Source organism: Dromiciops gliroides, chromosome 4, assembly GCF_019393635.1.
Source record: "Dromiciops gliroides isolate mDroGli1 chromosome 4, mDroGli1.pri, whole genome shotgun sequence".
Taxonomy (NCBI): domain Eukaryota; kingdom Metazoa; phylum Chordata; class Mammalia; order Microbiotheria; family Microbiotheriidae; genus Dromiciops; species Dromiciops gliroides.
In genome coordinates, this window is record NC_057864.1 from 327,468,928 (window position 1) to 327,476,852 (window position 7,925).

The window sequence follows — 7,925 nt, forward strand, 5'->3', positions numbered from 1 at the left end:
GCTTCTTGTACTTCCACATCAGGACCTTAACCATAGCACTTGGTGATGCAGAGAGGGTCGTGGGTTTTATTGGAAGGGGGCAGGTTCTTTCTCAGTACTGTTTGGTTGGGTTCCCATCTCTGACATCGCAGGTTTGGAGATACTAGGGGATTGGCCATCAAGTTCTCACTGTCCAGGCACAGGGAATGAAAGTTTTCAGAAATGAAGATTACAGAACAGGAAGGGGGTTATTTAGAGTAGAAACAACCTGCTTCCAGAGAGGCTTAGCCCCAAAAACCACATATATTTTTTAGACTATAATAGTATTCAATTCAACATGTATTTATTAAGCTCCTGTTATCTATGAGGCACTCTCCAGTCCTGAGGATGCAAAAAACCCAAAACAAAACACCCAATCAACCCAGTCAATAATACAATGAACATTTATTAAGTGCCTGCTATGTGCCAGGCACTGTCTACTAAGCAATGGGGAGAAAAAGAAACAGTCTCTGCCCCCAAGGAGTTCACAATCTAATGGAAGAAGACAACACATTAAAAATAAACTGAAGGGGCAGCTGGGTGGTGCGGTGGATAAAGCACTGGCCCTGTATTCAGGAGGACCTGAGTTCAAATCCAGCCTCAGACACTTGATACGTACTAGCTGTGTGTCCCTGGGCAAGTCACTTAACCCTCATTGTTACACACACACACACACACACACACACACACACACACACACACACTCACCTGAAAGAAAACAAAATGAAAGCTGCTAGGAATATTTAGAATTCAGAGCTTCCTGGTCAAATTTTTAAAAATTACACACAGCAGAAGAAAATAAAAAGATTTCAAATAACAATGAAAATGATCACAAAATATTTGAGCTTGGAATACATTATTCCAAAAGGGAAAGGATAATAGGCTTACAGGCAAGAGTAACTTACCTCTCAAAACTGAGTATAATGCTACAAGGGGGAAAAAACAGATCTTTAATGAAATAAAGGACTTGCAAGCCTTCTTGATGAAAATATCAGAATGGCATAGAAACTTCAACATTGTAACCCAGTAGAAAAGAGAAACCAAAAAAAAGTAAACAAAAATGTACCATTGTGAGGAACAAAACAAGGATAAACACCTTATACTGTACTGTGGGGGAGATGACACGTGTCCCCTTGGAATCTTATCATCATAAGTTAGAGGGAGCTTAATTAGACAGAAAAGGGAGAAGAGGGAACTAGAGGGAGAGTGGATTAAGGGATTAGTTCTAAGCAAAACTAAGCATGTACAAAAATACTTATAGTTCTTTATGAGGTTGCAAAGAATGGGAATCTGAGGGGGTATCCATAAATTAGGGAATAGCTAAATAAGTTCTCCTCTGTGCACTCTATGGTCCAGTCATATTGGTCTATCAGCTGTTCCTTACTCTTCATCTTCATACCCCATGCCTGTACACTGGCTTCCTCATGTTCTCCCTCTCAAACTCCGACTCTTAGAACCTCTGGCTTCTGTTAAGACTATTTCGGGGCAGCTAGGTGGTGCAGTGGATAGAGCACCGGCCCTGGAGTCAGGAGTACCTGAGTTCAAATCTGGCCTCAGACACTTAACACTTACTAGCTGTGTGACCCTGGGCAAATCACTTAACCCCAATTGCCTCGCTTTAAAAAAAAAAAAAAAGACTGTATTCCAATGTTCTCTCCTCAAGGAGGCTTTTCCTGGTCTCCCTAACTTCTTGTATGATCCCCTCTAAGATTTCTTTCTTTATCTTGTATGCTCTGATTTATATAGGCTGTTTCCCCCATTAGAAGATAAACTGTTTTTGCTCTTTGTATCCCCCAGTATTTAGCACAGTGCCTGATGTTTAATGCATTTAATATGGGTTTGTTGTTTGAGGAAAGGTTTTGCATAGAAGATGGCATCTGAATCTTGAAAGAAGCAGCATTCTAAGAGATGGAAGTGAGGATGGCATACATTCAGTTATGAGGGACAACTAATATGAAGACCTAGGGAAGGCAGGAAGAAAGGAAAAAGGGAAGGAAAGAAGAAAACAGGCATTTATTAAGTACCATGTTAAGCACCTTACACAGCAACTTTGAGAGGTAGGTGCTATCATTATCTCCATTTTTTAAAGAGCTTTCAGTGACTTGTCCATGGTCACACAGCTAGTAAGTATCTGAGGCCAGATTTGAACTCATGTTTTCCTAACTCTAGACCTAGTGTTCTATTCAACGTGCCACCTAGAAGGAAGATGGAATGTGAAGTTTGTTGTTGTTGAGTACCCTCATTTGTGTCTGACTCTCCATGACCCCATTTGGGGTTTTCTTAGCAAAGATACTGGAATGGTTTGCTATTTCTAAATACTTCTGCAGCCCATTTTACAGATGAGGAAACTGAGGCAAACAGGGTCACACAGCTAGTAAGTTTCTGAAGCAAGATTTGAACTCAGATTCTCCTGACTCCAGGGCCAACACTGTACTGGAAACCATGGAGGTAAAACAATTTTGGATGATGACTAATTCTTTTTTTTTTTGATGAGGCAGTTGGGGTTAAGTGACTTGCCCAGGGTCACACAGCTAGTAAGTGTCAAGTGTCTGAGGCCGAATTTGAACTCAGGTCCTCCTGACTCCAGGGCCAGTGCTCTATCCACTGAGCCACCTAGCTGCCCCTTGATGACTAATTCTTAAGGTGTTAATGCTCCTTCGGGGGATGGTGAGGTATTGTGGAGATATAGATAATGAGAGTTGAAGCTGATAAAATGGGAGAATAAGGAATGGGATGAAGAGGAAGATTCAGCCAGAAAAAATGAGTACATTCACTGTATTATTTACAAAAATTTCCCACTATATTAAACTAACCTTATTTTGATTTCTTACATCCCTGTGAGTTAAAGCTGAAAGGGACTTGTTACAGTAGATTGGATATGCTCAAATCTGGGGGGGGTAAGGGAAGGAAGTGATTGTATTTCTTCATTTCTTAAAATCTTATTTTTTTGCATCTAATTGGTTCAAAACAGAATATATGTCTCATAGTAAAGCAAGTGACAGTCTCAGCAATTTGAAACTATATATTTCATACTATTTACTGTTTATTATAGTTTTAAAATTCTTATGTCTTTAGTGGGACTTCTTTGCTAAAGAAATGCAGTCCTTTTAATAATTCAAGTGCGTACATAGAAAGCTGACAGTACCACAGAAAGACTAGACAGAGGTAAGACTAGCAGATTTGTGAGATTCATAAAGATATGTGAAAATTTTTCTTTCTTAATTCTCTTTTGGATTTTTGCAACTGGATATCCTACTAGCAGCTTCTATTTAAAACAGGCCAAGCCTTCTTCCTAATTCTAATATTTTTGTCAAGGGCACCAGCCTACCAGTGACCAAGATTTGAGAACATGGAATCCTTTTAAATTCCTCACTATCTCCACCCCCCCCCCCCAAATATCCAGTTGCCAGGTCATGTTGCTTCTACCTACACATTTATCCCTTCCTCTCTATTCCCCCTACAGCATCACTTATTAGGCCCCAAATCCTTCTGGCCTAGGTTACTGTAATAGCTTCCTGATTGGTTTCCTGGCCTCCAGTCCCTCTCAAGGTCACCAAGCTGATATTCCTCAAGTACAAGTGTGATCTTGTCATCCCCCTGCTCCAGAAACTCCCATATCTTCCTAGTTTCTCTAGGATAAAGAAACTCTTGTTTGGTACTTAAAGCCTTTCACAACCTGGCTCCAGGCTATCATTCCAGGCTTACTGCTTGTTACTCTACTTCACACACTTGTTGTTGCCTATACACAACATTCTGTCTTTCCTCTTGCAGTCTCCCAAACTTGGAATGCATCCCCTTTTCCAGTTTTGACCCAAACTTCAAAGATCAAGTTTACTAGCCCCCCTGATAAAAGTATTGCTGCCTCTCATTATTCTGTTTATACTTTACATTTACTTACAAATGTCTAGTCTCCCTCCAATAGAATTAGTCTCTTGAGGACAGAAAAATATTTTGGTTTTGTATGGTTAACACTTAGCAATAATATCTGGAACATAGCTCTTGATTTTTATTGAATAAACAGGAAAAAGAAATTTATTGTTCTGTTCTTTTATATGTGAGTAAAAATCGTACCTAGTAAATGAGAAATTGGAATTTTATCAGACTTTTGTATGTTGAAAAGTTTTGGGGGGGGTAAAAGGATGATTATTAATGAGGCATTATACATATGGAAATTTGTGCTTAACAATATCTAAGCACATTTGCATTGCTGTATTGTGACTACTTTATCATTAGTCAATATTCACAACTTGAAAGGAATTTTCGAGATCAGCTAGGCCAATTCCTACTTGTAGCATGAATTCCATATATAGTATTTTTTTTAGTGTTTCTTGGAGGAATTTATTATTTCTTTCTTTTTTTAAAAAATAAAAGTATTTTATCATTTTCCAGTTACATGTAGAGATAGCTTTCAGCATTTGTTTACATAAGATTTCCAATTTCAAATTTTTCTCCCTCCCTCCCCTCCCTCCCCCAGACAGCAGGCAATCTGATATAGGTTTTATACACACACACACACACACACACACACATATACATATACACATATACACATATATACACATACATAACAACATTAAACATATTTCTGCATCAGTCATGCTATAAGAGAAGAATCAGAGCAATAAGGAAAAACCTCAAAATAGAAAAACAACAGCACCAAAAACAAAAGAAATAGTATGGTTCAATCAGCATCCATATTCCATAGTTCTTTTTTTTTTTGATTTGGAGAGCCTTTTCTATCATGAATCCCCTGGAACTCTCTTGTACCATTGTATTGGAGAGAAGAATCCAGTCCATCACAGTTGATCAACACACAATGTTGATGATACCATATACAGTATTCTTGACAGATGTTTCATTCAATGTTTGCTTATACATCTCTAGTGATGGAGCTCATGATCTTCCAAGGCTGGCTAATTCATCTTTGGATGGCCCTGCCTATTAGGATGTTATTCCTTATGCTGTCAAAAATCTGCTTCCCTTATCATCCCTCCCCTCCCCATTACTTCCTATTCTCTTACACCCCCCATACCCCTCAGTCTTCTGAGACTACTCAGAGTATTGCTGTATGGAGCTAAATTAAGCCTAATCTTTCCACATGATAAGCCTTCAGATACATGTAGATGGTAGTCCTGTTGTCTATCTGTCCCATAGGTTAACATGCCCATTGTCTTCATTTGAGGCTTTTTCTAAAACTGCCTTGTCTGGAATTCCTTTCAAAAAGAAGTGATTTAAAAAAACCCCAAACACCCAAAACAACTATCTGAAATAACTATCATCTTGGTGGACTATGTATGACTATGATTTGATGAAAAATTGTTTAAAATTCAATTTTATTTTCAAGTCCAAATTCTCTCCTTCCCACTATCCCTTCCTGCCTACTCCCACCCCCAAAACAATAAAAATGCAATCTGTTACAACAAACATGTATAGTTAAGCAAAATAAATTTCTGCATTGACAATGTCCCCCACCCTGGTGGGGGGGGGCGGGGAAGCCTCAGTCTGTATTCTGAGTCCATCAACTATCTGGAGATGGCTATACTTTACCATGAGTTGTCTGGAATTGTGGTTGGTCACTGTCTGGATGAGAATTTCCAAGTCTTTAAAAGTTGTCCTTATAATACTGTTGTTGCTATAGAAATTGTTCTCATTCTGCTCACTTAACTTTATATCAGTTTGTATAAGTCTTCCCCGGTTTCTCTGAAATCATCCCCATCTTAATTTCTTATAGCACAGTAGGAATTATATCATTTTCATATACCATAACTTGATCAGCCACTGCAAAACCGATGGGAACTCTTTCAGTTTCCAATTTCTTTGCCATCACAAAACTATTACTACTATATTTTTGTACGTGTCCTTTTCCTCTCTGATCTCTTTAGGCTATGAAACTAGTAACAATATTGCTGAGTTTAAAGGTATGCACAATTTAATTGCCTTGGGGGCACAATTCCAAATTGCTTTCTAGAATGGCTGGAACAATTCCACCAATAGTGCATTAATGAATGTTCTAGCTCCTCTAGCATGTCATTTTCCTTTTTTTTTTTTTTTGCAGGGCAGTGGGGGTTAAGTGACTTACCCAGGGTCACACAGCTAGTAAGTGTCAAGTGTCTGAGGCCGGATTTGAACTCAGGTACTCCTGAATCCAGGGCCGGTGCTTTATCCACTGCGCCACCTAGCCGCCCCCCATTTTCCTTTTTTTGTCAATGTTGCCAATTTCATGGGAGTTAGTACACCTCAGAGTTGTTTAATTTGCATTTCTCTAATTATTAGTAAGGGTGTATATGATTATTGATAGATTGGATTTCTTTTGAAAACTGCCTATTCATATCTTTTAACCATTCATCAATTGGGGAATGGCTCTTATCATAGATCTGAATCATTTCCCTCCATATCTTAGATATAAGACATCAGAAAAATGGTGCAAAATTCTCCTCTCCCCCATTTCCTGCTTCTCTTCTAATTTTAGCTGAATTGCACCTGCGCACAAGCTAATAAATTCTATGGGATCAAAATTGCCTATATTTTACTTATCAGCCGTTTTTGTTTGCTCATGAATTAATTTCCTATCCATAGATCTGACAAAATTTTTTCCATGCTCCAATTTATGATGTCACCCTTTTATGTCTAAGGCATATTCCCATTTGTAGTTTGTCTTCATATATATGAAATGATTTATATCAAGTTTCCGCCAGACTGCTTTCCAAATTTCCCAAGGTTTTGTCAGTGAGTTCTTGCCCCAATAGCTAGGATCATTGCGTTTATTATATGCTAGGCTACTTTGCTTGTTTGCTTCTGTATGTTATGTAACTAATCTCTTCCATTGATAAACTTCAGTCTTGCCCAGTACCAAACTGTTATGATTGTGTCTTTGTAGTATAGAGATATGGTACTGCTAAGGCCCCCTTTTTTCATTCAATTTCCATTTATTCCCTTGATATTGACCTTTTGTTCTTCTAGATGAATAAACTGTTCCAGTTCTATAAACTTGGGTAGTTTGATAGGTAGTAAATTTAAGTTGTATTCTGAAGTTGGTTTATTCTACCTATGAGTAATTAACATCTCTTCATGAGTAATTAACATCTCTTCAATTATTTAGATGTACATTGTAACTTAGACCATTTTGTGTGTGCATGAGTGATCTGATAAGGTAGACTCCTTAGTCTTTTAGTATTTTATACTATCTATAGTTACTTTAAATATAATTTCTCTAGCTCTTACTGCTAGATTTTATTGGTAACATATAGAAACTGATGCTTTGTGTGGGTTTATATCCCACAACCTTGCTTAATTGTTTCAGTTAGTTTTTTTAGATGACTCCCTAGGATTCTCTAAGTAAAATGTATCATCTGCAAAAAGTGATTTTTTCCTTTGCTTACATTTATTCCTTTGATTTATCTTATTAATTCTAGCATTTCATTGAATAGTAATGGTGATAGTGTACACTCTTGCTTTACCCTTTATCTTAGTGGAAAGACCTCCAGTTTATCTCCATTACAGATAATGCTAGCTCTTTATTTTAAATAGATAATACTTATCACCTTTATAAAAGATGTTTATTCCTAATGCTGTTTTTTTTAAATCATAAAAGTATTTTATTGTCTTCCAGTTACATGTAAAGATAGTTTTCAGCATTTGTTTTCCTAAGATTTTTAGTTCCTTATTTTTCTCCTTCCCTCCCCACATCAGAAAGCAATCTGATATAGGTTATATATGTACAATCACATTAAACATTTCTACATTAGTCATGTTGTGAAAGAATCAGAACAAAAGGGAAAAATCTAAAAAAAATGCCCAAAAAAGTAGAAACAGTATAGTTCAATCTGCATTCAGAATCCACAGTTCTTTTTTCTGCATGTGGAGGACATTTTCCATCATGAGTTCTTTGGAATTGTCTTGGATCATTG